This window comes from Neofelis nebulosa, chromosome 15 (genome assembly GCF_028018385.1).
Source record: "Neofelis nebulosa isolate mNeoNeb1 chromosome 15, mNeoNeb1.pri, whole genome shotgun sequence".
Classification (NCBI taxonomy): domain Eukaryota; kingdom Metazoa; phylum Chordata; class Mammalia; order Carnivora; family Felidae; genus Neofelis; species Neofelis nebulosa.
In genome coordinates, this window is record NC_080796.1 from 50627997 (window position 1) to 50637052 (window position 9056).

The 9056-nt window shown below is 47.9% G+C and overlaps 1 long non-coding RNA gene across 1 annotated transcript; it reads right to left on the reverse strand.

The window, feature by feature from the left end:
* Positions 1–1070: 1070 nt before the first annotated feature.
* On the reverse strand, positions 1071–4031 carry LOC131495670 (uncharacterized). Its single transcript, XR_009254059.1, has 3 exons — positions 3606–4031; positions 2439–2532; positions 1071–1876 (listed from the first exon to the last, which is right to left on the reverse strand). It is a non-coding gene; the product is annotated as an uncharacterized LOC131495670 (long non-coding RNA).
* Positions 4032–9056: the final 5025 nt, after the last annotated feature.

Genomic DNA, 9056 nt, shown 5'->3' on the forward strand with positions numbered 1-9056 from the left:
CTGCCATAGGGGCTGAATTGTGTAGCCCCACTTTATGGGGGAAAGGAAGAGGGAGGAGCCTGAGTGCAGATAAAGAGAACTTTGGGTTTGGGGTCGGAAACACAGGCTCATGGCTCCAGCACTTGTGTGGGGCAAGTGGTTTGTCCTGAAGCTTCTCACCTGCACAGTGGGAGGGTTTGACTAGGTATGTTTTAAGATTCCTTCTAACTCTGAGAACACAGGCACAGTCTGTGGGGGATGGGCTGGTGTCTTCATCCTTTGGTGCTGGAGAAATGTTTTCACAGTGTGGAGAATAGCACAGCCATCTGCCACCAGTCTGGGCAAGCTCTTACACCTGCCGCCTCTGCCCAGTATCAGCCCAACTCTCCAGGGTCCTGACCGCTTCCAACCCCACCACATGCCCCACTCTGGGTACCACTCACCCGTGTCATTCCGGTTACTTTTTTTTTTTTTTCCTGGACATCCTGCCATATCGGGTGTCGGTCAGCCCTTTGTAAGAATGGGAGAACTTGGGAGTGAAATGACCACACGAAGACAGCAGAGCAGAGCATTCGTAAACACGCAATTTAAAGTCAGAGGGATGTGAGTTCAAGTCTGAACTCTGCCACTTACTAGCTCTAGGACCTTGAGCAAGTCTGATCTCCGTCTGAGTTTGTTTCTTTACTGCCAGATGGGAATGATAATTGTGCCTATTTTATTGTCTATTTATGACAATTAAATGAGATAATGAATATGCCTGATGTATGTTAAGTCCCCAATAAATGGTAACTAATATTACATTTATATCCTGTAAAGCTCATTCACATGTGTGCTGAGCCTGTTTGGACTGCTATGACAAATGCCCATTGAGTGGCTTCTAAGCAACAGAAATTTATTTCTTATAGTTGTAGATGCTGGTAGATCCAAGATTAAAGCACTGGCACATTCAGTGTCTGGTGAGAGCCCACATCCTGGGTCATAGACAGCTGTCTTCTCACTGTGTCCTCACATGGTAGAGGGGGTCAGGGGGGATCTACGGGGTCTCTTTTTTTTTTTTTAACGTTTATTTATTTTTGAGACAGAGAGAGAGAGACACAGCATGAACGGGGGAGGGGCAGAGAGAGGGAGACACAGAATCGGAAACAGGCTCCAGGCTCCGAGCCATCAGCCCAGAGCCCGACGCGGGGCTCGAACTCGCGGACCGCGAGATCGTGACCTGAGCTGAAGTCGGACGCTTAACCGACTGAGCCACCCAGGCACCCCCTACGGGGTCTCTTTTATCAGGGCACTAATCCTATTCATGAGGGCTCTACCCTCATGACCTACTACCTCCCAAAGGACCCATTTCCTAATACCTTCACGTTGGGGGCTAGGATTTAACATACGAATTTCAGCAGGAGACATTCAGTCAAGAGCATGTGTGTAAAAATTACTCTCAAATTTCCTTTCTACTTCCTTTCTGCCCCTTTCTGTAGAGAACCTCGCGACGCTGAAGCCAGAGATCAAACCTGATGAACTCAGCAGGTAGTTGAGAGGAGAGCTGGACCTACGGATGAGAAGTGTCGGGGGCTGTGGGAAGCAGTCTGCTTGGTCCAGAAGGGGGATGGGTGTGACTGGGACCATGGCTCTGGAGGTCGGGGCAGAGGAGAGAGGCTCAAAATGGAGGCAGGAGGTGGGTTTTGGGGAAGTGGGAGCCCAGAGGTGGAAGAGCTCCTGTAGGAGTAGGGAGGCCCCAGGACAATTCTGTGGATGGTCACCAAAGCTGGCCGAGGCGGGTGGAGCGTCCTCATTTCTCTGGTTTGCTTCCCTCAGTTTGGGCACAGCAGCCACAGTCATTTCTGGCTCTGTTGGTGTGGTGGCTTTCATCTTGCTCCTGGTGGGTCTCTTGTCCATGACCCTGAAGAAATGGAGACATGAGAGTGAGTTGGGCAAGCTGGCCCTGGACCTGAGAATGAAGAGATGGGGAAAACTGGGGGTGGAGAGGAGGGTGGCTTTCCTGTGGGGCAGCCTCAGGGACGGGAGGAGTGGGTGAGCTATGGTGTCTGTTCTCCAGAGCCGCCAGACGCTGTGCATAGAGCGACAGATTTATTTATCGTACAAATTATTTATGCCGAAAGCCATATATATGTATGGTTTATATGCAGCAACTAAAAGAAATATTAATGCTACGCAATCTCAGCTAAATAATAACTCAAGTTATAAAGTGCGCCAGTGGGGCTCACTCTCCCATCTCATCCTGGGCATCTAGCTTCCTCTAAGGGGCTCAATGGGTTCAATACAGTGAATTTTGCATTTCAAAAGTTTAAGCCTAAGGCCAGTAATCAACCAAGTGAAGAAGGTTACTATGCCCATTCAAGCTGACTCTGAATCTATTAATTTTTCTAGGGCTATTTAAGAAACAACTGAGGCACCAGACCAACTTTCTCCATAAAACTTCGGTAAGGAAATAGTCATTGTACCTAAAGGAACTTCCAGTCCCTTCTGCCACGATTTGATGCTGTTTCCGAAGTAGACCCCATATCAGAGGTGATGGGGATGAGGCAGAGAACAGCCCTAAAAGAAATGTTTTTTTAAGATCGAGGGAAATCCAAGTCTTGCACAAGAACCCAATATTTCATTGCTGTCCTACAGGGGGCCCAGTAGCTGGTGCTATCTATGGACGTCTCTAGTGCTTAGTTAACTGTCTGTAACTGGGGTCCTGTCTCTGAAGGAGTTTTCCTGCCACGCTGATGCCATATATTCCAATGTGATCAACCTGACTCCCTGGAAAGAGGATGACTTCGCTGTCTATGCCAACGTGCCCCCTTTCGATCGGCCCAGGAAGACATCACCAGACCAAGTGGAATATGCCTCCATTGTATTCCACTGATGGGAAGCCAATGCGATGCTTCAGGCTGAGAGTCAAACCTATGCCCCAGCTGGTGTGTGTGTGTGTGTGTGTGTGTGTGTGTGTGTGTCTAGTTAGAAAAATGCATTAAAACATTCTAATGACGGTAAATGGCTGGGTATTCTTCTAATTGATTGGAAATAAAGTGCAGTTCTAATGGAAAGGAGTGGCATATGAGAGACAGGACATGTCGGTCTGAGCCACCCCAGCCCCAGAAGCTGGTTCCTGAGACAGATCGGCCCACAAAGAAGTCCTTTCTAGTTCTCACCCCTCCCGAGGCTAGGTGAGGAGGAGGGTTCATGCTATTCAGGGCTCTGCTTCTCGGTTGTGTCTCTCCTATTCTGCCTTATCAAGAATTAGAACCCTGCCCCTGACGCTTGAAGAGCTGCCGACCTTGTACGTCTGCCTGACAGAACTGCTGGGCAATATAGCAAGTGGGGGGCGGTAGTGGGAGGGGCAGCAGGGACACGTGAGGCACTTCTGACTGAGGGAGCAAGACCTGGTGAGTGCCCGCAGGCACGGAGGGCCACCCGGGGAAGGAGCGCCTAGCCAAAGTGGGCTACCTGTCGCCACTAACCAGGGACCGCTCTTGTGGGAACTTTGGAAGATGTCTGGAATCACAACAGAGTCACCCCTTCTTTTCTTTATTTAAAAACGTGTGTTAAACATCACCATGTTCTAGACTCTGGGAATACAGCCGTGAACCCAAGGGACAAAACCTCACCCCCATAGAGCTTACCTTCTCCAAGGGGGAAACAGTCAATGGACAGACAGGCAAATACACAGACAGGCAGGTGATGGCATGTGCTACGGAGCAAAATAAAGCAAATCAGGGAACGTAGGGAAGAGCAAGTGGGGGCGGGGTGCTGTTTTGCATCGGACGGTCAGGGAAGGCCTCCCCGTCACTGGCCCTAAATGCAGAGGGGGTAAATAGGGAAGAGCATTCTGGGCAGAAGGAAGAGCAAATGCAAAGGCCCTGAGGTGGAAGTATGCCTTGCATGGTCAAAGAGGAGCGAGGCGGTGCGTGTGTCTGGAGGGGAAGGGAAGCGACGTGAGGAGATGAGGGGTGTGTAACAAATCAGCACCTGGGTTTGGGAATCAGGTGTCCAAGGTAGCACTTGCCACAGCATGTTCCATGGAGTGTTAGGTTCATAACAGCAGCCTGGTTTGGGGCGGGGGGATTGTGCCTCTGGCTGCACCACTCTAGACTCTGTTGCTCTTCTCTATTAATCTCCAGCGTTCTCCTCACTTACAGGGGACCCCAGAACCTCAGGCCTTGTCTTCACTCCACCCTAACCTTGTCATCACCCAAGACAATGTCAGTGGTCAGGTAGCCAGTTCCCCAGCTGTGTCCTAGTTAGGGGAGACATTAATGGATGTAGGGATGGAGAGATTAAATGGATCTGTGACCAAATGAGTTTGGCTAATGATGAATAAGCAAAGAACAATGGAGAAAAAGAAATTTTCCCTTAAAACCAAAGCTGATGGAAGAAGCCACTGCTCGTCTTCTAAGGAGGCTGGCTGGGCTCATGTCAATAACACCATACTCTATGGCTCCATTGCATTCATAGGGACTGAGGAGAGGAAGAGAAGGAAGCACTAACATTTCCAACCCTCTGCCACCTTTTCTGTGTCAATCAAGGGCAAGTCCGGGAGTAGACAGCCCTTTGTGTTAGCAGAGATGTATGGTTATCCCGTGCCCTGGTTTGCCAGGGAGTTTCCCGCTGCACACCTGTTGTCCCAGGGACGTTATTATGAGACTGCCTTTCACTCGAAAGTGTCATAGTTTGGCTTTTGACTCTTGGCTCGGAGGAGGCAAAAGTTCAACTGTCTTCGGTCACCCCGAATCCGGGTCCATCTGACACCAGCCCCCTCCACCAGGCTGTCTAAGTTTGACCCCAAGGAAATCAAAGTCCTATACCTGAGGTGCACCGGTGCCAAAGTGGTGCCACATCTGCCCTGGCCCTGAAGATCGGCCCACGGGGTCTGTCTCCAAAAAAGGTTGCCAAGGCAACTGATGATTGGAAGTGTCTGAGGATTACATTGAAACTGACCATTCAGAACCGACAGGCCCCGGTTAAAGTGGCACCTTCTGCCTCTGCCCTGGTTATCAAAGCCCTCAAGGAACCCCTGAGAGACAGAAAGAAGCAGAAAAACATTGAGCACAGTGGAAATATCACCTTTGATGAGATTGTCAACATTGCCTGATAGAGGCAGCACCGATCGTTAGCCAGAAAACTCTCTGGAACCATTAAAGAGATCCTGGGGACTGCCCAATCTGTGGGCTGCAGCGTTGATGGCCTCATGACATCATAGATGACCTCAATAGTGATTCAGCGGAATGTCCAGCTGGTTAAGAATTACAAAGGAAACTATTTCAATAAAGGATCGTTTGACAATAAAAAATAAAAGTGTCATAATTTGCATGGTAAAGTGTGTGGTCATCCATTAACAAGACTTTGAGGGTGCAAAGGTAGGTCTAAGGCCAAGTAAGGAGGGGAAAGTGAGGACGCCTTATACAATAAAATGAGAAGGAGTTGGGTGGGGGTGGAGGAGGCTGTGTTGGGGGATAACAAGGAAAATTTTGAGGGGAAGAGGGGCTAAAATCACACAAAAGATTTTTACCGGCGCAAACCTCAGTAAAGCCTGCTTAACACAGCAATGCCCAATGTGGGTATTTTGGGGAAGGAGAAAGGGGACTGAAATCCACATCTTGGTCAGCATAGAGCACGAATAAGAGGGAAGTGGTCAAAGGTGCTATATGAATGAGTTGGACAATTCGGGGAGGGGCTGAATTCAGCTGGAAGTGAGTACAGGAACACAAACCCTCTGGAAATTCTCGGAAATCTCAGGGAGGGCCCCAGAGTTTCCAACAGCTAGAATAGTGAGCCAATGGTATTTAAATCTTAATGGATAGACTGACCTCCACATAAATCTGAGATGTAAAATTTAAACAGGTCTCTTTATGGCAAGACTTCTCGGAGCCTCCAATATGTAATGTGCTTGGTGAATAGCTATGTGGTATCCTTTAAACTCTTCGTATCCCCAAGGAGCATCCCATAGGGCAGGAATTATTTCTTGTAACACCTTGTGGGAAGAGCTGGAATAAGGGGCAACTGCCTAGGTGTCACACTGTCACAGAAGGTCCCCGGGGACCAGGCTAGCTCTGCTTCTGCCCAGGGAGAGTGCAGAGTAGCCTTTAGACTTTCATGGGGGCAAGTGGGGTGACTGTGCCCAGCTCGAAGCCAGGACGCCCCCTCTATCAGCCTTGATTTCTGCACGAGGGCTTCCAATTCTTAATGAGGCAACAAGAGACATGTCTGTAGAACAGCAGGTGTCAGCTGGGAGAAATTTCATACCCCTTCCAGGGGACATTTGAAGATATCAGGTGACATTTTTGATTATCACAGTGAGATGGGGTGTGTGTGTGTGTGTGTGTGTGTGTATGTGCACTACTGGGACACACTGGGTAGAGGCCAGGGATGCTGCTAAATATTCTACCGTGCATTGTATGACCCTCTGGAAGCTAGAATTAGCCTGCACAAAAAATGTCAGTAACGCTGCTCTTGAGGATGGCTGCCCCGGGGTCTTCCTAGAGCTCGTGTGTGAGTCTGCCTTGGTGCTGGCTCCTAGGCTAAAATACAGATATTGCCCAGCTCTCTCTGCCCCAATCTTGGGACCCGTGGTGATTCTAACAACAGTAAAATGAACACTTAATAGTGATTAAGAAATCTTAGCAACTAGAAGGGAGGATGACCAACCATCCTGATTGGCTGGGGATGGTACTGGTTTTAGCATGGAGAATTCCGGGTCCCAGGAAACCCCTCGGGTCTGAGCTAACAGCTAGGACTCCAATACTAAATCAATGTTTGTGACTTTGGAGCCAGCTTCCCTTCCCACTTCAGATGGGAGAATTCTGGACATCTCCAGCTAAGGTCTGGAGATCAAGTGAGCTATGTGCCCAGGTCTTGGGCTCTAGGATAAATTCCTCCAGCTCATCCTCAGAAATTGTCCACAGATCACCAGCCTGGAGGGGGTAGCTGTCTTCCTCTCTCTGTTACCCACCTGCACCCATGGCTCCTGCATCAGTCTCTGAGGAGCTGCTCAGTGCATTTTGCTGAATGAGCGAATTGATGCTGTTCTTCTGGAAGATTCTTGGGAAATTCTGTTAAGTAGGTGGAGGAGCTTCTAGACGTTGTGGCCATTGTTATTTCCCCTGGAAAAGTACAATTCTGCAAGGCCCTGAAAACCCTCAAAGAAAATGTATCTGTTTTAACAAGGACAGGGATCTGGAACATGAAATACTTTGCAAAGTCCTAAGAGAAATCTCTCTGTGTGACTGGAAAAGAGGTTTACTTGCTCTCTTAATATTTCTATTACAGGATAGAAAAAACCAGCTTCTCAGTGCCCAGCAGGGAGGAGTATTTTATCACTGACATTATTTAGAATTATTGGCTCAGGGTGATAATAAAAGCAGACTGCTTTTAGTTTCATTGTTTTAAAATCCCCTGCAGGGCACCTGGGTGGCTCAGTCGGTTAAGCATCTGACTCTTGGTTTTGGCTCAGGTCATGATCTCACAGTTCATGAGTTCAAGCCCCGCATAGGGCTTTGCACTGACAGTGTAGAGCCTGCTTGAGATTCTCTCTCTGCCCTTTCCCTGCTTGTGCTCTCAATCTCTTTCTGTCTCTCTCTCAAAAATAAATAAACTTTTAAAAAATTAAAAAAATAAAATCCTCTATAGACAACACACCCCTTTAACACCTGCCTCCCAGATGGACAGCTCCCACTGTCACCTGCATCACCCCCTTGGGTTACCACTGAGCTGACAGTGTAACCCAGCTGTTCGCTGATTGTGTACAACCCTTACCAAGTTAACTAATGTCCAGCCTTTTTTCATCTCTAAAATGGAAATAATAATGACTACCTCAACAGGAGTTGTCCAATGATGTTATATGAAAATATTCTATAAACTGTAAGATGCTATAGAAAATGTGAAGAGTTATTATCGGCTGGTTAATACAATTGATTATGTTCTAAGGAGTTATTTCTCATTGGCTAGTAGTCGAGTGAACTAGAATCAGCAGGACTATGTTGCCATCACTCGAAGGGAGTGGCCATTATCCATTAACACGGGTAGTGTTTTTTGTTTTTTGTTTCCAAAACCTGCCTCAAGTATCATTTAGCAGCAGCTTCTCATAAAAAGGAACTCGACAAATAAATAAATCACATGACCCCCAATTTTTCACTTCCTTAGGAGCTGATCATCTAAGTGGGAAGCTAAAACAGACACAAAAAAGTAGAAGACAGTTTGTGCACCAGGTGGGCTAGCCTGGATGGAAGAAAGGACACACTCGATGTGCAAACATCGAGTATCCCAAACTTAATGAAACTGATGAGGATCCTTGTTTTTAGAAAAAAATGTATTTCAGTCTTTGGAAAAATAGTGGACTCCTCTAATATACTCTGAAAACACGTTTCTTGGCGTAGATGTTCAAAACTTGATCTAGTAGGGGCGCCTGGGTGGTGCAGTCGGTTGAGCATCTGACTTCAGCTCAGGTCATGATCTCACAATTCATGGGTTCGCGCCTGAGGCTGTGCTGACAGCTCGGAGCCTGGACCTGCTTCAAATTCTGTGTCTCCCTCTCTCTGCCCCTCCCCTGCCCACATACTGTCTCTCTCTCTCAAAAATAAATAAACATGAAAAAATGTTTAAAAACAAACCTTGATCTAGGAAATTCACTGATACCCCCTGGAAACACACCAGCTGGGACAATCCTGACTGCATGAGGAAAATGGGGGGACATACAGGGGCCGGAACATGTTAGATGAATGTTCCCTGAGACCTGGTATCTATGAATTGCTGTCTCATACCTCCTGTGTCTTTTCCATGATTTGGGGGTCTCCGCCTGTCCTTCTGATGTTGGAGCACCACAAGGCTCTCTCCCGGGACCTCCATCCCTTCATTCTACTCCCAAAGGCTTCAGGGACATCTGCTTGCTGAGGCCACTGAAATGTCCATCTCAAACTGTAGATAGAAGCTAGGGTTTCTCTGACAAAGACTGTGATGAGCCTCTGGGTCTGTTTCCTGACTCCCTTTTACTTTCCAGAATATAGCACTCACCACACCTTTGTGTGATTTCTTATCTGGAGTCTATGATCCCAATCCCTTGAGGATAGTGACCACGTCTA